Consider the following 20,673-nt stretch of genomic DNA (forward strand, 5'->3'; position numbering starts at 1 on the left):
TTTTCTTTCCTTTCTTCCTTCCTTCACTTCTTTCTTTCTTTCTTTTTATTTTTTATTTTTTGGTTTTCCGCCACAGGGTCTCTCTGTCTTAGCCTTGGCTGTCCTGGACTCGGAGACCATGCTGGCCTAGAACTCAAATTAATCCGCCTGCCTCTGCCTCCTAAATGCTGGGATTAAAGGCATGCACCACCATGCCCGGCTCTTTCTCTTTTGGGGGCGGACAGGATTTCTCACTGCAGAGTTGGCTGTCCTGGACTCACTTTGTAGACCAGGCTGGCCTTGAACTCACAGAGATCTGCCTACCTCTGCCTCCCCGAGGGGTGGGATTACAGATGTGAGCCACCACGCCCGCCTTTAATTTTCTTTTAATATTGTTGAGGTTTTAAGTATTTGTGGCTGGGCGAGGTGGCAAACGTCTTGTCTTTAATCTCAGCACTCAGGAAGCAGAGACCAGCGAACCTGAGTACAAGGCCAGCCTGGTCCACAATACGAGTTTCAGGCCAGCCAGGGCTACACAGGGAGACCCTGTCTGAAAGGAAAAAGAGAAAAGATTTAAATTCCATGTATATATTTAGAGTGCCGGTGGGGTACAGTGATTGTACAGAGTCCAGAAGACAACGATGGCTTTCTAGAATTGGAACTGCAGGCCATCCGATCCACCCTACCTGGAGGCTGGGAACCAAACTCTGGTCCTCTGCAAGAGCAGTGTGTGCAGCCAAGGACAATACAGGCCGTAAACTTCAAACCCCTACCCAGATCTAGCCAATGGGCAGGACATTCTCCACAGTTGAGTGGAGAGTGGGGACTGACTTTCACATGAACTCTGGTGCCTCATATTTGACCACATCCCCTGAATGGGGAGACCTGGTGGCACTCAGAGGAAGGATAGCAGGCTACCAAGAAGAGACTTGATACCCTATGAGCATATACAGGGGGAGGAGGTCCCCTTCAGTCACAGTCACAGTCATAGGGGATGAAGGGGAAAGTGGGAGGGAGGGAGAAATGGGAGGATACAAGGGAGGGGATAACCATTGAGATGTAATATGAATAAATTTTTTTAAAAAAGAGCAGTGTGTGCTTCTAAACTAAATGCCTTTCTACTGCTCTTGGATCCTCTCCCTATACTTGTTACCTGTGGATTCGTTCATCACTTCCGGGAAGGAAACAATGTTTCCTACAAAACTTCCAGTTCTCCAGAGTAACTGATACATGGTGAAAACGCAGAGTTAATATATTCATGTGGTTTTCAACCGACATTTCTGGTCCTGCAAGTAAAAAAAAAGCAGACTGCCGGCTGTGATGGCGCACGCCTGTAATCCCAGCACTCGGGAGGCAGAGGCAGGCGGATCTCTGTGAGTTCGAGGCCAGCCTGGTCTACAAAGTGAGTCCAGGACAGCCAAGGCTACACAGAGAAACCCTGTCTCGAAAAAACCAAAAAAAAAAAAAAAAAAAAAAAAAAGCAGACACCCAGTGTGTCCTGCTGAGGAGCATCCTTGTTTGAGCCTTGCTCTTCCTCCTGTGGTCTTATGACCTGAGTCTCACTCTGAGCATTCCAACTTAGAGCTGAACACTCACACAAAGAGAGCAAAGAGGACCAGGAGTCCCAAAGCAGGAAAGGCATTAGCCTGGCCTTTGGCAGAGCTCTGTGAGTCCAGCCCAGTCTCTGCTGCTAATTCTAATGGGTCAGTTACCAGTAATTAAGTCTTGGTCAAACCCTGTTATGGTTGGTTATCTCAATCCTTGTCCTGCAAGGATGCACTTCCTTATTACTCTAGAGGACAAGCTTTTTCCCATGAGATGACTGCTCCATTGTGATGGTGTGGGGCTGGGGGCTAGGGGTCAGCTACATGGGGTGATCTCATTTTGTTGTTGTTTTTTAAAGATTTATTTATTTTATTTATTGCCTATGAGTGCTTTATCTGTAGAAGAGGGTATCAGATTACATTATAGGTGGTTGTGAGCCACCATGTGGTTGCTGGGAATTGAACTCAGGACCTCTGGAAGAGCAGGCAGCACTCTTAACCACTGAGCCATCTCTCCAGCCCGGTGATCTCATTTTGAAATGATCTGTCTGTGAGGCCTCCATTGTTCCTGGACTCAGAAGCTGGTCACTGGAGACTTCCAGGTGCTTTTTCCCAGGTCTGGAATAGGACACTGTAAAATCTTATGGTAAAATGCCTTAGTTACTTTTTGTGCCTTAAATATTGAAATAGGAATAGATAGACTAGGTAAATTTAGGGCAATCAACCTCATGTATCCTGGTTTTAGGAAAAACACTCATTGAGTAATTAACATTCTGCCCTAGTTTGGCTTCTGTGATAAACCACTGACTAAAAAGAACTTGAAGAAGGAAAGTGTTTTATTTTCTTTCTTTCTTTCTTTTTTGTTTTTGTTTTTGTTTTTTGTTTTGTTTTTTCAAGACAGGGTCTCTCTGTGTAGCCTTGGCTGTCCTGGACTCACTTTTTAGACCAGCCTGGCCTCAGAACTCACAGTGATCCTCCTGCCTCTGCCTCCCAAGTGCTGGGATTAAAGGCGTGTGCTACCACACCCAGCCGGTCAGCTTACTTTCTTATACCACCCTTTACCCCCTGCAACTCACAACTGTCTGTGACCCCAAGATCTGACACCCTCACATATAAATTAAAATTAAATAAAAATATTTTTTAAAAAGGATGAAGCCATAAAGTGAGGGGGAGGGTGTAGGCTGTGGCACTGTCCAATCACATTTTGACACGAGGGGTTGAACAATGGAATTTCCATCACTTAGGATAAGAATAGGTTCATGGACCTGGGAACATGAACTTAGTTTGACCCTGTCAGCAAGATGGAGAAGTTTGTCCTTGAGATGGCTGGACTCGGACTCTTGTCCCCTTATGAGTTGTCCCTGAGATGTCTGAACTCAGACAACTATTTCTTTATAACAGAAGCTGTTCGGTTGTTAGTGGGAGGTCCCCAGCTCCCCTAGGGCCTGAGGCCTTGAACTTAGTTTCTCCCTGTGATTCAATGGAGTCTGAAAAGGAAATGGTAGCACTTAGAATATGTTTCTTTTGCTTGTTTCCAACAGGAAAGAAGCGGAAAACAGCACTAGGAAAAATGCTGATTAGAATGCGAGATTGATGATGGCCAATGCCTGTGTGTGGACAGTGTACACACCAGAATACGCGCAATAAAGAGCCAGCATGGCCTGTGCACGTGGCCTGGTCTGCAAAGACAGTTCCAGGACTGCCAGGGCTGATGCACAGAAAAACCCTGTCTCGAAAAACAAAACAAACCAAACAATGTTTTTTTTTTTAGATTTAATCACTTTATGTGTTAGAGTGTTTTGCCTACATGTGTGCACATGAACAGCATTGGTACCTGGTGCTATTGGGTGTCAGAGAGGGTGTCGGGTCGCCCCTCCCCCAGAACTGGAGTTATGGATGGTTGTGAGCCACCATTTGGGAGCTGGGGGTAGAAGCCAGAACTTCTGGAAGAGCAACAAGTGTGAGCCTTCTCTCTAGCTCCAAGTAGTTTATGCTTTTCAGTTAAAAAAAAAAAAAACCCAACCAAACAAACTTTATAGCCAGGTGTGGTGGTGCATGCCCTTAATCTCAGCACTCAGGAGGCAGAGGCAGGCGGATTGCTGTGAGTTCGAGGCCAGCCTGGTCTACAAAGTGAGTCCAGGACAGCCAAGGCTACACAGAGAAACCCTGTCTCGAAAAACAAAACAAAAACAAAAACAAAAAAAAGAACTTAAAATAAAAATGGCTTGGGGCTGAGAAGTAGCTGAGCAGTTAAGAGGACTTACAATTTTTGCAATGGGCCTGGGTTTGATTCTAGCAACCAATGGCCACTCACAACTGTAATTCCATTTCTAGGAGATCCAGTGCCCTCTTCTGGCCTTCAAGGGCATGGCACACATGTGTATACATTTAGGAAAAATTTTCATGTATATAAAATAAAAATAAATTCTTTCCAAGTATGGCTAATAGTTAAAATGCATGAGTTGAAAACTTATCTGTTAAGTATAAATTGGCAGGGCTGGCTGCGCGGCTCAGGGGGAGAGTACCTAGCATGCACAGGCCTGTGTTAAATCCCTAGCACCATAGGAGGAATAAAAAAATGTTATCTCAGCAAGCCATGAATATGCACACCGGTAACCATAGCACTGGGGAAGCAGAGGCAGGAATACCATTGCACATAGCAAGTCCCATGGTAGCCAGGTCTACATATTGAGAACTTAAAATAACCAGGTAATAGGCTAACACACAGAGCTTATGAGTAGTCAACATTTAAAGTGATGTGTCTTAGAACTAGAAAATCAAGACCACTGTTTCTTTCTGTTTTCTTTTTTCTTTTCGAGACAGGGTTTCTCTGTGTATCCTTGGCTGTCCTGGACTAGCTTTATAAACCAGGCTAGTCTTGAACTCAGAGATCTGCCTGCCTCTGCCTTCTGAGTGCTGGGATTACAGGCGTGAGCCAACAGGCCTGGCTCAGGATCATTTTTCAGCACTAAGCTGGAGGGCTGGCAAGATGGCTCAGTGGGTAAAGGCACTTCCTGTCATGCCTGACAGCGGGTTCGAATCTCAGCTTACAGAGCCATATGGTAGCAGTGAAGAACTGATTCCCACAAGCTGCCCTCTGACCTTTACATGCGTACTCCTACTCACACCTGTGCACACATACACACACTAAATAAGTACATGTAAAAAAAATTTTCAAAAAGAGCTCTAGGAAGAATTGCTATCTGGCTGCCAATCGAGCCATCCACAGAAGCTGCCCAGGCCAGCAATGTCAAGTGCTTTGTAAGGCACTCACATTTAGTCAGCAAGTATAGTGTCTCGAAGATATCCTTGCTAGTGGTAAAGGCTTTCTGGCTTGTATTTTATTCCATTTTTGTGTGTTTGAGACAAGGTCTCTCATGTAGCCTAGGCTGGCCAGAACTCTTCAAATAGCAAAGGTTAACCTTGAACTCTGCCCTCCTGCTTCTACTCCCCAAGGGTGGGATTGTAGGCGTGCACTGACAAGTAACCGTCAAAGGAAGCTGGAAGGAGATGAAAGCTTTGGAAGGAAGGTACAGGGCGAAACGTGCACTCCCTGGGCAAGTGTGACCCTCACAAGGAAGCCCCGTCCCAGAAACTTAGATAGTGGCTTTATGGGTGAACTTTAGTGACCTTTAATGAAGTAAGTGTGGGAAGGAGAAAGCTCTGGAAACAAAATTGAATTTGCCAAGAGTCATATCTATTTCCTTTCTCTGTCCTGACATAGGGTGCCATGACTTAGCATCAGAGAGGAGAGCAGGCAAAATGCAGGGCTAATGATAGAGAGACGTCATTATAAAGCAGAAGACAGTTAGGGGTCATGTTGGTCAGCCATAGTGATCTCAGCTGGTTTTGTAATACAAAACAGCTCGGAAATGGCGTTGCCTGCAGCCACCTTGCAGTTTTCATTTTAATTTTTTTGTTTTTCAAAACTGAGTTTCTCTCTGTGGCCTTGGCTGTTCTGGACTCACTCTGTAGACCAGGCTGGCCTCAAACTCACAGAGATCTACCTGCCTCTGCCTCCCAAGTGCTGGGATTAAAGGCATGTGCCACCATGTCTGGCAGTTTTCAGGTTTTTAATACAGCTACCTAACCTACCTACCTTGATGATTCAGAGGAAAGGAAAATGTAATTTATTCCAGAAAAATGGGGGAAGTGTTAAGGTTCTATTATGAATGAGGAACACAAGGACAGTGGTTTTGAAATAAATCTGGTTGGAGGCCAGCCTGGTCTACAAAGTGAGTCCAGGACAGCCAAGGCCACACAGAGAAACCCTGTCTCAAACAAAACAAAACAAAACAAAGAAAAAAAAAGAAAGAAAAATCTGAAAACAGAGGAGAGGGGAGTGTGTGTTGTTTTAAATGAAAATTCCAAACATTCTATTTTACTAATAAAGACTCAGGAGCCAGATGCTAGGGTGAAAGCCTGCTAGCCCAGAGAGGCAGAGAAAGTACCCAGGTGACATTCCTACGTATCTCACGTCCCAATGGAAAAGGCCCAAAAGGCTCACTAGCTCAGCTGAGAGGCCAGGAGAAAAAGGCCAAAAAACCCAAGGCTAAAGGCTTGCTAGCTCAAAGTCCAAAAAGCCAAAGGCTAGAAGAGCTAAAGAGCTAAACCTAAAAGCTAATGAGCCAAAGAGCTCCTTCTGCTTCTACACACTGTCTTAAATACTGTTCAACTCAAAGTTCCTCTTTTTTTGTTTTTTCCAAGACAAAGTTTCTCTGCGTATCCCTGGCTGTCCTAGACTCACTTTGTAGACCAAGCTGGCCTCGAATTCACAACGATCCACCTGCCTCTGCCTCCCGAGTGCTGGGATTAAAGGTGTGTGCTACAACACCCTGAGACCCTCTTTTTCTTTTTTGCTTTTTTTTTTTTGAGACAGGGTTTCTCTGTGTTATCATGGCTGTCCTGAACTTGCTTTGTAGACCAGGCTAGCCTTGAACTCATAGTGATCCACCTGCGTCTGCCTCCCAATTGTTGGGATTAAAGGCATGTGCCACCATGCCTGGCTGCCCCTCCTACTCTTTAATCTCTGTCAGATGGTTTCTTGTTCCACCTCTTGATTTAGAGTTAAGTTTATTAAATCCTGTGTACAGAAAGCTCTTGGGGGCCTGGAGAGATGGCTCAGTGGTTAAGAGCACTGTCTGCTTTTCTAAAGGTCCTGAGTTCAACTACTGGCAACCACATGGTGGCTTACAACCATCTATAATGTGATATAATGCCCTCTTCTGACATGCAGGTAAACATACAAATAGGGTGCTCATAAAATAAATAAATAAAAGAAATCTTAAAAGAATAAAGAAAGCTCTTGGATTAAAAGTGTGTGTTAGGGCTCAATCATGCCCAAAAAAAAAAAAAAAAAAAAAAAAAAAAAAGACAGGTTTTTACAGTTCACAATCTTTTTTTATTTTTTTTATTTCTTACTTGTTTGGTTTTTCGAGACAAGGTTTCTCTGTGTAGCCTTGACTGTCCTGGACTCACTTTGTAGTCCAGGCTGGCCTGGAACTCACAAAGATCTGCCTGCCTCTGCCTCCCAAGTGCTGGGATTAAAGGTCTGAGCCACCATGCCTGGCCCCAACTTTTATTTTTGAGGCAGAATCTCCCATTGAACCAGAAGCTCACTCATTGCCTAGGTTGGTGACCGGCAAGCTTCCACAATCCATAAGTCTTCACACCCTCAGACTCCAGTACTGGGGTGACAGATGTACACCGCCTGCGCTCAGCTTTCACATGGGTGCTAGGACTTGACTTCAGGTCACTTTACTGATTGTGCCATCTCTCCAACTCAGTGTTTTTCATGGCTACATGAGGGTAACACAGATTAGTGACTTTTTTTGGTTGGTTTTGTTTTTTTCCCCCGAGACAAGGTTTCTCTGTGTAGCGTTGGCTGTCCTGGACTCGCTTTGTAGACCAGGCTGGCCTCGGACTCACGACTCACGGTGATCCGTCTGCTTCTGCCTCCAGAGAGTGCTGGGATTAAACGCGTGCGCCACCACTGCTAGGCGTGTGCAAGCACTCTTAAAACTTCAGCGTGCAGCCGGGCCCTCCATAGACACTGGGCTTTTCCCCATAATCACCAGGCTGTCCTCCCTCCATAAGCCCTAGGCATGCGTGTGGTACACTTACATACACGCAGGCCAAACACTCATGTGCATAAAATAAATATAATAAATGTCAGAAAAAAATTTCCTCATAAAATAGAATTGGAATGGATAGTTACAAATACATCTTATAAAGCTAACATTATTCTGATACCAAAACTTGGGTAAGAACACGACAAAAAAACCAAACCAAACCAAACCAAAAAACCAACCAAACCAACCAACCAAACAAACAAAAAACCCCCAAAGAAACAGACTTGATGAGTATGGATGCAAAAGTTCTTCATAAATGCACATACTTCAACAAAACATTTTTAAAAATCGTATAGGATGAGCAACCGTGGCTTCCTTAGAGGCATGCCAGGACAGTTCAACATACGGAAGTCAATAAATGTAATACAGCATAGAAAGGTTCAGGGGGAGAAACCTCATGGCCATCTCGATAGACACAGAAAAAGCCTGTAACAAAAGTTTAATACTCTTTCATGATCAAAGCCCTGAAGAAAGCAGTGACCATACCTCAGCATAACAGCTGCGCTGGTTTGGTTTACCACATAAATTCACGTTTAGCCAGTATTATACTAAATGGGGAAAAACTGCAAATATTTTTTTCTAAATAAGGAACGAAACGAGGGTTCTTATTCAGTGTGGTGCTTGAAATCTTAGCTATAGCAGTTAGGCTAAGGAAAGGAATAAGACAAACAGGAAACCACCACACTCAGGCAGAGACACCAGAACGCCCAACCAGAAGAGGGCGTGGCCTATGGCAGTATTCCGCCCCCTGCAGAGGCGGGACTTCCGCTAACGCTACCGTGAGAGACAGGCCTGCCCAAGTGGTTCAGAGGCGCCCCCGCCTTGCCCCCATTCTAGTCCACAAGGACAACCCGGGAATCTACCCTCTCCTCCCAGCTCGCGCTAGGCCGCCGGGACTACAATACCCAAAAGGCCCCGCGTCCCCGCGTCTGACTTGCGCAGTAGTCTCCGTTGTAAAATGCTATGACAACAGGGCGAAGGCGGCTTTGATTTAGGCTGGAGTGGGGAGGTATCTTCCTCAGGCAGTTGGCTTGCAGCCTCACCCCTCTTACAGTCTACTTGGTGGTTTCATCCTCGGTGTGAGCATCCGGATTTGGAGTTTTTCTCTCGTGCCTTGTGGCTTCCGAGGGATCCATGTCATTTTCCCTCCTTGTCTCCGGGGGATGACAAGGGGGGTGCAGGGGATCTTGGAGGGACTCAGTTCAACTCTGTGGAGCTGGTGTTGCTGCTTGGCGGGATTCTGTCTGCCTGGGGACGAGAAAAACTTCGAACACAAGACCAAGAGGTACTAGTGGAGTTAAATGTTGCTTTTCCCTGCACGGCTCCATCAGAGCATCCTCGTCAGGAGTTCTGAAAAGGGAAGTCTGTGGATAGTGGGTTCGTAGAAACGGGAGGCAAAGTCCACTTGTTGGCATCAGGTAAGAAATATTCCAGGAATTAAACTTAGGGTGCACGAATGCATTGGCAATGTTTGGTCAACAAAACTAATCCTCGGATGCCGTGTAATGGTTTGGGAGACGTAGGATGCTCGGTTTCCTAAGAAGGAGACTTGCATTCAAAGAAACCGCTCACACGGCGTGTGTAGATCCTATGAACGCCTTTGAGGAAGGGGCGATTCCTAAGGGCTCCATGTAATAGTCACATGGAAAGAGCATCTTCCTTCTGTGACATTTCAACAGGTCTTGTGAGCCTAGAGCGTCAAAGCAGTTCTCAGCCTGTGACTGAAGAGGGAGCCTGTTGATGCGCCCCAGAGCTGCCTGCAATAGGATTAATGCTTATCCTGTCTCTTTTCTTTGCAGACCACAGCAGTTTAGATGGATTAAGCTGATTTTATCAGCAGCTCCTCCCAATTGGCTTCGATTTTCTGGATAAACATAGATTATATTTTGGTATCTCACATTGTCTTTAAGTATCAAATTGTGTCTTATGTATACACCAACATACATCTTACTTTGTGCACACAACTTGAAAGACACTGGAGGGAAAGTAGGGGTTTCTCTTTTCTTTCTAGCTTTTTTTTTTTTCATTCTTTTTCTGACGTGGCCCAAGCTGGCCTGGAGCTTACTGTGTAGCCTAGGCCGTCTTTGAACTTATGATGCCCTTCCCTCAGGCTCCTGAGTGTAGTTATTACAGGTGTGTGCCACTGTGTAATGTATCAATGTCTGCTAGCATTCAGGAAGATGAACTTATTAGCAATATTTGATGAAGATAATGGCTGATTTGTTTTTTTGTTGATGGATTGGACTGTTATAAGAATTAAAAACAAGAAACTTTATTTTGTTTGTTTGTTTTTGAAACAGGGTTTCCCTGTGCAACCCTGGCTATCCTGGAACTCCCTTTGTAGACAAGGCTGGCCTTGAACTCACAGAGATCCGCCTGCCTCTGCCTTCCGAGTGCTGGGAAGAAACCTTAGTTTGAAAATCATTTACAAATTATTTGTAAGAGTTTAGGGTTATTTATTTATTTATTATTATTATTATGTGTAATAGTTGTGGTTAAAGTATACCTGCCACTTAATGTTTATGATATAGTTTTAAACAAATTATGGCATTTTTATTTATTAATTTTTTAAACTTTTATTGAATATCTATGACTTACATGTTATACACCAAAATCCTTCACCCTCCCTGCCCGCCCCCCCAGTAAAATAAAAGAAACAGACAAACAAAAAATCTCATCACAGAAGCTGTAGTGTATCACGCAGTATAGCCTTTGTCCACATATATTTACTTTCAAATGTTCATTGCTATGAGTCATGGGTCTGGTTTGAGGCCTACACTGTCATTACTGGATCCTCACTGGGATTGCTGTCGGATATCCCATTGTAGCCGTGTGTCAAGGAGATTCTTAATCTTTGAGTCTGCAGGTCTGGCTCCTTCATGTGTTCCAGCAGGTCATACATGGGGTTAGGGTGAGGTCCACTCAGAGCTCTGGATCAGGGCCCACTCCCTTGTCTTCAGGGTAGGACCAGCTCACCCAGTCCCTAACATCAGGGCAGGACCCACTTTCCCGCTCCCGTGTCCTCAGGGCAGGGCTATATATTAATTTTTGATGCATGTATGTGTGTGGGCAAGAGTACTACAGTGAAGGTGTGGAAGTCAGAGCACAACTTGCAAGAGTCAGCTCTTTTCTTCCCCCCTGTGGGTTCTGTCAGGCTTGGCAGCAAGCATCTTTATTTGCTGAGCCATTTTACTGTCCCAGTAGTGTAGCTTCTTAATGGACATGTTCTTTGCGGTACTGTAAAGTTTTATACCTTTTAAGGTATATAGGAAGTTCTCACTTCTTACTGTGCACTTGTGTGTGTGTGCGTGTGTGCATGTTGCGTTGGTGCCACAGCGTGTGTGTAGAGTACACCTAAGGGAGTTGGTTCTCTCTTTCCACCATGTGGGGACTGACCTGAAGTTGTCAGACTTGGTGGCAGGTGCCTTTCCCTACTAAGCTATCCCTACAGCCTGATTAAAACAGAGTTCTTGTAAAATGTTTAAACATGGCCTGAAGGTTTCCTTTCCCGATGAGCGGACAGAGTAGTCATTGAAAACTATATTTTTGGTTTTCACCTTTTGTGTTAAGAAAAGCCAGTGATGCCGGGACTAGTGGCACATGCCTTTAATCCCAGTACTTGGGAGGCAGAGGCAGATGGATCGCTGTGTGAATTCGAGGCCAGCCCGGTCTACAAAGCGAGTCCAGGACAGCCAAGGCTACAGAGAGAAACCCTGTCTCAACCCCCGCCCCCCCCCAACAAAAAAAAAAAAAAAGAAAGAAAGAAAGAAAGAAAGAAAGAAAAGCCAGTGATGGCTGAGGAGATGGCTCAGCAGATAAAGGCACCTTGCTGCTAAGTGTGATGACCCGAGTGGGGACCCACATGGTGGAAAGAGAACCAGCTTCCACAACTTGTCCTCTGACCTCGACAGGTGTTCCATAGCATATTCCCCCCCCCCCCCCACTGCCGCAATGTAATAAAATGTCCTTTAAGAAGAAAAGCCAGTGATATTATGGGTGAGGTGAGGTGGAACATTCTTGTAATCCCAGCCTTGAGAAGACTGTGAACACTGAGATCACAGTCAGCCTGGCACTTAGCAAGTTCCAGGCCAGCTCGGCCAACACAGGAGACCCTGTCTCAAAACCCAAAAACCAAGCAAAAAACCCAAAAGACACGAAAGCCCTGTACTGCCATGTGCTTTCTTCAGTTCCCCAGACATTAAATCGCACAGCATTAGTAGCAGGGCCTGAAACAAGCGTCTGGAGCCCAGGCAGTGCACAGGCAGAAGCAAGCTTCCGTCATTAGACGTGGGATTTAACTGAAATCCTACGGCTTCTTGGGGCCTGTCCTACACCATGATGGGACGAGGCAGATCCCCACATTCTTGGGTGGTTTGTCTTTCTTCCTGAATGCTTTTCTTTCTCAGCTCTAGGGCTTCAAGCCTGCATTCAAATCTCTTATTAAATCCCAACCCTGCTTCGAAAGCAAGACCACAGCAGGATGTGAGGACTGGCTGATTAACGGATACTTTCGGCTGTTTTAGCTCTTTGATGAGGAGAATGCGATTTCCTCCCAAGTTTTGGAATGACAGCCGGAGGTCCTAGAAGAAGAGGAAGGGGAAGCTGTGGTGGACAAATCCTCACTCAGGCCGCCAGGCAGGAGCATCTGTCATCCTCAGCTCGGCTTGCTTCAAAATCTGAAACTTTAGAGCCACACGTGGGCCGTCCCACACCTACCTCCTCTGACAGGTTCTAGTTAAAACTCAGATACCCTAAATATGTTGTATTTAATTACACTCAGGCCATGTGTATAAGATGCATATGAAATAGAAGTGAATTTAACATTTTTAGTTGGCTCTTCTCTAAGGCATCACATACGCAAATATTCTAAAATCTGAAATCCAAAATGGCTGGCCCTAGGCATCCTGGGTCGTGGATATGTACCATACAGGAAGGCAGAATTTCTGGTACTGTAAGGCGCAGCTCAGTGACCTGGGGTGTCATTTGAAGGGGACCAGGAGTCTGCACTCTTTTTTTTTTTTAAGATTTATTTATTTATTGCTATGTATACAGTGCTCTATATGCATGTACACCTGCAGGCCAGAAGAGGAAATTATGTCACATTATAGATGGCTGTGAGCTACCATATATTGCTGGGAATTGAACTCAGGACCTCTGGAAGAGCAGTCAGTGCTCTCAACCACTGAACCATCTCTCCAGCCCTGCATTTCTAATAGCTCCTGGGTACCAGCACCTTGAGTCTCAAGACATTACATGATTTTTGAGAAGGTGACTGTGGGGACTAACAGAGTTGTGGATGACTGATGAGAAGTTGGCTAGTCAGAGAAACAAGGAACAGTCAGCTTTGTCTGTCAGTAGAGACACATCTTCATTTTATGTTAGAAACCTGTAGGAAATTACTGTTTATAGTTAATTGGAAAGTTAGGCTTCTTTGTTATTAAAAAAAAAGTGTGGGGCTGGAGAGATGGCTCAGAGGTTAAGAGCACTGGCTGCTCTTCCAAAGGTCCTGAGTTCAATTCCCAGCAACCACATGATGGCTCACAACCATCTACAATGAAATCTGGTGCCCTCTTCTGCAGGCAGAACAGTGTATACATAATAAATAAATCTTTTTAAAAAAAAAGTGTGTGTGTGTGTGTGTGTGTGTGTGTGTGTGTGTGTGTGTGTCTCCTCACCTTCCACCTTGTCTGATGGAGGGTCTTTCCTTGCTACATATGCCAGGCTAGCGGACCTGCAAGCCTCTGGGAGTTTTCTCCTTTATCTCCATGCCATCTTGCTCTGTGTAGGAGTGCTGACTTATAGGTAGGAACTGTCACACCTGGTTTTATGTGGCTCTGGGGGTTTGAACTCAGGTCCTCAGGCTTGTGGGACAGGTGATTTACTGCTTGGATGGGAAGCACTATTGCATGTTTTAGTTTTGTCTGCTTTTTGAGACAGGGTTTCACTATGTAACTCAGGCTGGCCTGGAAATCACTTTGTAACCCAGGTTGGCCTTGAACTCACAGGGGTCAATCGGCCTCTACCTTCCAAGTGTTGGGACTAAAGGCTTATGCCACTACACCCAGGTTATTGTGGTTTTTAATTTTTTCTTTCTTTTTCTTTTTTTGTAACCTGCTGCAAAAACTTGTTCCTAACAGGCTTTATTTTATTTTTGTAGTTCATGCTGACCTCAAACTTAAAATCCTCTTGTTTCAACTTCCACCGCGCTGTAACTGCAGGTGTACACCCTGTGTTACCACTCTGAGAAAGGTTTGCAAGGGCATTTTCACACAGCAGGTATTTTCTTTGATATGGTTATATGTTTTTATAGTCAAACTGTAGCTTTGTCCCTTGTCACTTACCTAGAAATGCTGATTCCTTTGTATCTAACAGAAGACACCCCCTCCTTCCATTATTTGGGGGAGGGTTAGTATGTTTCTAGGCCCCATGCGATCTTTTTCCTTCTACCTGAATGAGGTGAAGAGAATCTTCCTTGGGCTGTTGAGCAGCCCTTTCTTTCCCATCTTCTCTTGTCTTTCTTACACTGAGCAGCCCCCACCCCACCCCTCTCAGTTGGTCTTAGCCGGCTTCCAGAGACTATAGCAGCATACCTGAGATAATTAAAACCAAAACAAAATGGTTGATTTGGCTCCTAGGTTCAGCAGTTGCAGTTCCCAGTCACCTGTTGCTGTGGATTTGTGCTGAGATACATGCCGTGGTAACACATGGGAGAACAAAAGGGTTCATGTTTTCAGGGCCAGGAAGCAAAGGTCAAGTAGGCAAGGCATACATAGCCCCTTTAGGGGGTTCCCCGCTGATCTCATGACCTCCAGTTAGGTCTCTCCCATCCCCCGCCACCCCCGAGACAAAAGGACCTTAGTGAAGGCATGGTGATGGGAGGGGGCTGGGCATACTGTGCCTGTAGTGGCGGAACAGAGTCAGACTGGTGCTTTGGCCTTTATGAGTCCAGGACCCAAGCCCATAGGACCACGGTTGCCCACATTTAAGGCAGATCTTTTCACCTCAGCATACCCTGGAGACCCCTTCGCAGATACGCTCAGAGGCTTCCATGGTGATCGAAAGCCGAGGCTGACGTTAACCAGCTGACTGGGTTTTGATTTTTGTCTGGCAGTTCTGAGACTGAACCTAGGACTTTGGGCACATCAGGCTTTAAGAGCTCAACCACCAAGCTCTATCTCTAGCTCCTTAAGCACTTTTAATTCAGGGAGAGAGTTTCACCAAGCTGCCCAGGCTTGTCTGTGGAACATTTTCTTAGTTGTTGATTGACATAGAAAGGCTCTTTCCACTGGAAGTGGTGCCATGCCTGGGCAGGTGGGCCTGCGTTGGAGGAGAAAAGTAGCTGTGTAAGCTAGGGGAAGGCCACCAGCAAGGTAAGCAGCGTTCCGTGGTGTCTCTGCTTCAGCTCCTGCCTCCAGGTTCCTACCCTGAGTTCCTGCCTTGGCTTCGTGACCTTTGAGTCAGATGAAGCCTCTTCTCTCTGGGCTGAGGGTGTCTTTTCTATTCAGCTCACTTTCTGGAAATCCCCTCAGAGATGTGCCCCTGGATCTCTTAGGCGGTCCCAAATTCAGTGAGGTCGACAGGGTGATTATCACATTGCCTCTGGGTTGCATGGTTGGCATGTGCTGGTGTAGGAATCCAGACTTACACAGCCTGTCTGCAGTGTGCGTGTGAGGTTTCCCGCATTCCAGACAGCTTCTTGGTTTATTTTGGATGGAAGCAAATGGCCTTGGTTTAGTGCATGTGTGTTTAAAAAGTGCAGTTGGTCCTTGTCATTTTCAGACTCCATATTTGCAAATTTGCCACTTGCTGAAAGTTAGTTGTAATCTCAAAGTCAGTGCTCCCGGTGCTTCTGTGGCCATCTGTGTTCCCCACCAGAGCCGTGGGAAAGTTCATCTACGGGATCCCAGCAGAGGTCAGGGTCACTCTTTGCCCCTTTTGGTTCTTACACCATCAGCAAGAGTCTCCTTATGATCTATTTGATGCCACAGTTTCAGTATGTATTCATTTATGGATTTCATATGTATTTGTTGTGTGCATGCGGAGGTCAAGGTCAGCTTGAGAGAGTCTGTTCTCTACTTCCATTCTGAGTCCCTGAGATCAAACTTTGGTCGTCAGGCTTGGTGGCCAGCCCCACTGAGCCATCTCACCAGCTCTGCAGTCCCTGTTCCACATGTAAGCAGTGTAGTGGTGGTACGTGCTCTTAATCTCAGGACTCAGGAGGCTGAGGCAGGGGATTGAATGTTCAAAGCCAGCCTGGGCTACACCTTGAGATCATGTCTCAAAAACCAAACCAAAACAAGACAAAGCAACAATAACATCAGTAAATGCTGAAGTGCTGACTAGTGTCCCTAGGTGCAGGAAAGCTGTGAGGAAAATACACGTCGAGAAACGTTTTGTTGGGCTGGAGAGATGGCTCAGAGGTCAAGAGTACTGGCTGCTCTTCCAAAGGTCCTGAGTTCAATTCCCAGCAACTACATGGTGGCTCACAACCATCTATAATGAAATCTGGTGCCTCTTCTGTCATGTAAGTGTTAAATAAATAAATCTAAAATAAACAAAAAACAAAAATAAAGCCCAAAAAAGCATTTTGTTCAGGCTTACAGAGTTCCAGCGCTCTTGACCAGGAGTTCAGTGTTTATGAGTCAACAGTCCAGTCACCAAGGTTTTTTTTTTTTGTTTGTTTGTTTTTTTTTTTTTGAGGCAGGGTTTCTCCGTGTAGCCTTGGCTGTCCTGGACTTACTTTGTAGACCAGGCTGGCCTCGAACTCACATCGATCTGCCTGCCTAAAGGCGTGTGCCACCATGCCCGGCTACCAAGGTGCCTTTAAATAGAAGCTCATGGGGACGCCATACACTGATTGAGGGTAGGAGGGCAGTCACTGGAGGCTGCAGGAGCCTGGCCCTGCATTCCTCTGAGAAGTGGCTGGCTGTGGTCAACTAATCTGAAGTCAGTGTTTGTGGAGACCTTCTGTAATGCAGTTAGTTAAGGAGAAGATGTATTTCCTAAGTACCACCGAAGGCTGTACCACGAAGGGAAGCTTGAGTGCAGAAGCTGGGTACCATGTTGCAATCCCAGTTCTCGGTGGTGGATGCAGGAGAGTTGCTAGGCCACCTTTAGCCTACGGTGGGAAGTGAGAAACTGTCTAAAGGAGTAAGTAGAGGAATGTGTATCTCAGGGTAGGTGATGCTGTATTTCCATCAAAAAGGTGCCATGTGCATTCCCACTTAGGAGGGAAGGATGGGGGTGCTCATTTTACATTAGAACTAAGGGAGAGAGGCTCATGGTTGTCTGAGGGCACACTGGTAGGTATGTGGTCCTGTAAGCTAGTTCTCCTGCTCTGTCTCTCTGCCTCTCGGTGTCTGTCTATCTCTGATTCTGACCCTGTCTGTCTCTTTGTGTATACATGTGTGTGTGTGTGTGTGTGTGTGTGCGCGCGCGCGTGCGCGCGCACACGCGCGCACACCTGTGAAAGTTTTCCGCTTCCACTTTGCCTTTTCTGGAGGAGGGGGAAACTCTCTGAGGACCAGTAGTTCCAGTGAACAGGGCATTGCAGTTGGTCCTGAAAAGAAGTTAGGTATTGTGTTGAAAGATTTCTGTGCAGCCGGGCATGGTGGTGCACGCCTTTAATCCCAGCACTAAGGAGGTAGAGGCAGGCAGATCGTTGATTTCTGTCCTAAGTAGTACTCTTCACATTTGAATATTGATACTTTAAAAAAAATTTTTTTTTTTACTATGTATACAGTGCAGGCCAGAAAACTGTGCATCAGATCACATTCTAGATAGCTGTGAGCCACCATGTGGTTGCTCGGAATTGAACTCAGGACCTCTGGAAGAGCAGTCAGTGCTCTTAACCTCTGAGCCATCCCTCCAGCCCTGAATATTGATACTTTTAAAAAGTTTTTCATTTTTGTATAATTCTCTCCTCAAGTTCTTAGAAAATAGAATCATTTAAAAATGAACATATAGATTCTCAGCCAAATTCATAATGGTGTTGCAGAGTATCTGGTTAATGCCTGTAACCACTTGGAATTGTGGCTTCATGCGTGGGTACCTGATACAAAGGGTTAGAGTTAGCTGCAAACACTAATCTCCAAGCCAGGCAAGTTTAATTTGCGGAGCAGGGTGTGACGGCAAATGACTACTGTCCTAGCACAAGATCAGGAGTTCAAGGCCAGCAATGGATATACCAAATCCTGTATTTAAAACAACAGCAGCAGCAGCAGCAGCAGCAGCAGCAGCAGCAGCAGCAGCAGCAGCAGCCACAGCAACAACACAACCACAGTTCTGAAGCCCTGTGCCTTCCCTTAGGATTACGCTTTCACTATCAATTTATTTTTAATTCACTTATCTACCACAAGGAGAGGAAAACTGTAGCAGAATGTTAACTAGAAAGACAATTAGAAGCCGGGCATGGTGGCACATGCGTTTATTCCCAGCACTTGGAAGGCAGAGGCAGGCAGATCTCTGTGAGCTCAAGGCCAGCCTGGTCCACAAAGAGAGTTCCAGAGCAACCAGGGCTACACAGAGAAACCTAGTTAAAAAAAAAAAAAGACAATTAGATTACTTCTTCAATGATGCTTGTGACCTTTTGCCTGTATTCTGCTGTCTTTATTGTCACCCAATATTATCCTTTCCTCCTACTCCTCCTCCTCCTCCTCCTCCTCCTCCTCCTCCTTCTTCTTCTTCTTCTTCTTCTTCTTCTTTTTTGGTTTTTCGAGACAAGGTCTTTCTGTATAGCCTTGGCTGTCCTGGACTCACTTTGTAGACCAGGCTGGCCTCAAACTCACAGCGATCCGCCTGCCTCTGCCTCCCGAGTACTGGGATTAAAGGCGTGCGCCACCATGCCTGGCCAATATTATACTTTCTTAACCTCCTTTGTAAATGCTATAAGATACCCACGGTTACACCTCTCAGTTAAAACTGGTGTGTGGTCTGTACATTGTAGATCAGAATTAGCACACGAGGAAGAACATGCCTGTGTGTGTGTGTGTGTGTGTGTGTGTGTGTGTGTGTGTGTGGTTTTGTAATTTCTTTCAGAATTTGGGTGGTCTCCATTGATAGCATCATGCCTCCCCCCATCCCATGGCTTGTGTACACACAGAAACTACGAGTCAAGATGACACTAGTGTCATAGTAACATGTTCTCTGGCTTGACTAGCACCATATCCCACATGTGCACATACAGAGGAAGCAGTGTACACATGTGTCAGATACGAGCCACAATAGCAGGGCACTTACAGAGTGACAGTCTTCTAAGAAAGGCAGACCTGAGCCCTGCATACATTTGGGGCAAGTGGCTACTTTTTTTTTTTTTTTTAAGATTTATTTATTTAACTATACAATGTTTCACCTTCATGTATGCCTGCCCACCAGAAGAGGGCACCAGATCTCATTATAGATGGTTGTGAGCCACCATGTGGTTGCTGGGAATTGAACTCAGGACCTTTGGAAGAGCAGGCAGCGCTCTTAACCACTGAGCCAACTCTCCAGCCCTACTTTTTTTAAAATTTATATATTAATGTGTAAGGTTATTGGGCTGTTGTTGGGGAGGTAGCTGGAAAGTTGGCAACAAATTCACTAGAAAGGCTTTTGTCACCAGTCATCTCAGGCACTAGCAGATGGACACGGGAACAGAAGACAGCTCTCCGAGTATTGGTGCCTAGACTTTGTATGCTGATGTCTCCCACATGGAGCCAAGTACTAAGCAGAGTAGAAAGCTGCTTCATGGTGTTCTGAGTGGGCAGTGTCTTCAGTTTCACTCTGAGTGTGGTCTTGTGAATTCCCTGGCTCCCCTGTGTCCACAAACACTTGTCTCCAGACATTGCTCGGTGTGGACAGGCCAGCCTTCTACCACACAGGCTTCTGGAGGCCGCTCTTCTGTAGCCATGGACTGCAGGAAGGGGGTTGCAAGGAGAATGTGACTAGGGCTCATGGGATACTTGTAAAACTGGGCCAGAATAAACCCCCTCAATGCGGAGCCTGTTTCTACCTCCCTTCCATGAGCCTCTGAGGACACAGTTCAGCGCTGCTTGAGGGCACTGGGGAGCCTGGTGTCAGCAGTCAGGAGAAGAGGCCGAGAGAAGGAAGATTTCTTTGAAAGAACCAGGGTTTGGTAAGGATGGGAGTGGGCCTTCCAAACACGGGAAAAGGCTCTCGCCATTCTCTCCTGCAGTACCAACAAGCAGGGCCCAGGCAGCCCACGATGGCGTTTGAATACAGGGGAAGTGGTTACCTTTTATCCTATCTCTTTTCTAAGAAATATCTGCTTTTGAGCCAGTATGGTACAGATGGATTTTTTATTCTTATTAATTATTCCAGATTTTAACAAATAATTCACGAAAGAAGCCACTGGATTTACCATAGAGAAAGATACTTTTTAGTCTGGATTTCTGTCTGGCTTAGATTTTTAAAAGGAATAAGCGTTAAGTTGCTAATTCCATTTACTATAAATAAAGTTCTTTATACATAGTAACAACAACACCACCAACACCACCAATACCACCAACACCACTATATTTTATTAGTACAGGTTCAGAAGTTCGTGGTTGGCAATTTCAGTCATTTCAGCCCTAAACTCTATCACTTTTACTGATATTGTCATTTTTTTCTTTTCTTTTTCTTTTTGGTCTCTCTGTGTAGTCCTGGCTGTCCTGGACTCACTTTGTAGACCAGGCTGGCCTTGAACTCATAGAGATCCTCCTGCTTCTGCCTCCCGAGTGCTGAGATTACAGGTGTGTGCCACCACGCCCGGCTCTGATATTGTAAATTTCGAATGTTGAATGTGTTTACAGATGTGTCCTGCACTTAGCCTGCTGTTCCTGTTTTGATTTTGTTGTTGTTGTTGTGTCTTCCTCCCTGTTTGCCAAAGGCTAGGCTGCCTCGGCCTGTGGACAGTTAAAAGTGAGGCATCCTTGGCCTTTAAGGCATTGAACACACTGGAGGATGCAACGTGCCACATACTGACGTGAAAAAGCCTGTGTGTGTGTGTGTGTGTGTGTGTGTGTGTGTGTGTGCGTGTA

General features: G+C 45.6%; 1 protein-coding gene across 4 annotated transcripts in view; it reads left to right on the plus strand.

Annotated features, from left to right (window-relative positions):
* The first annotated feature begins 8,439 nt into the window (after positions 1-8,439).
* Positions 8,440-20,673, plus strand: part of BBS9 (Bardet-Biedl syndrome 9) — a 409,368-nt gene continuing 397,134 nt past the window's right edge. The window contains exon 1 of one of the 4 annotated variants that reach the window (XM_084782922.1): positions 8,440-9,072. The gene's annotated coding sequence lies outside the window, so the exon portion shown is untranslated. The remainder of the gene's footprint in view (positions 9,073-20,673) is intronic. The other 3 variants (XM_084782920.1, XM_084782921.1, XM_084782923.1) reach the window with 3 other exon arrangements.

Source organism: Acomys minous, assembly GCF_964271855.1.
Source record: "Acomys minous genome assembly, chromosome: 5".
Classification (NCBI taxonomy): domain Eukaryota; kingdom Metazoa; phylum Chordata; class Mammalia; order Rodentia; family Muridae; genus Acomys; species Acomys minous.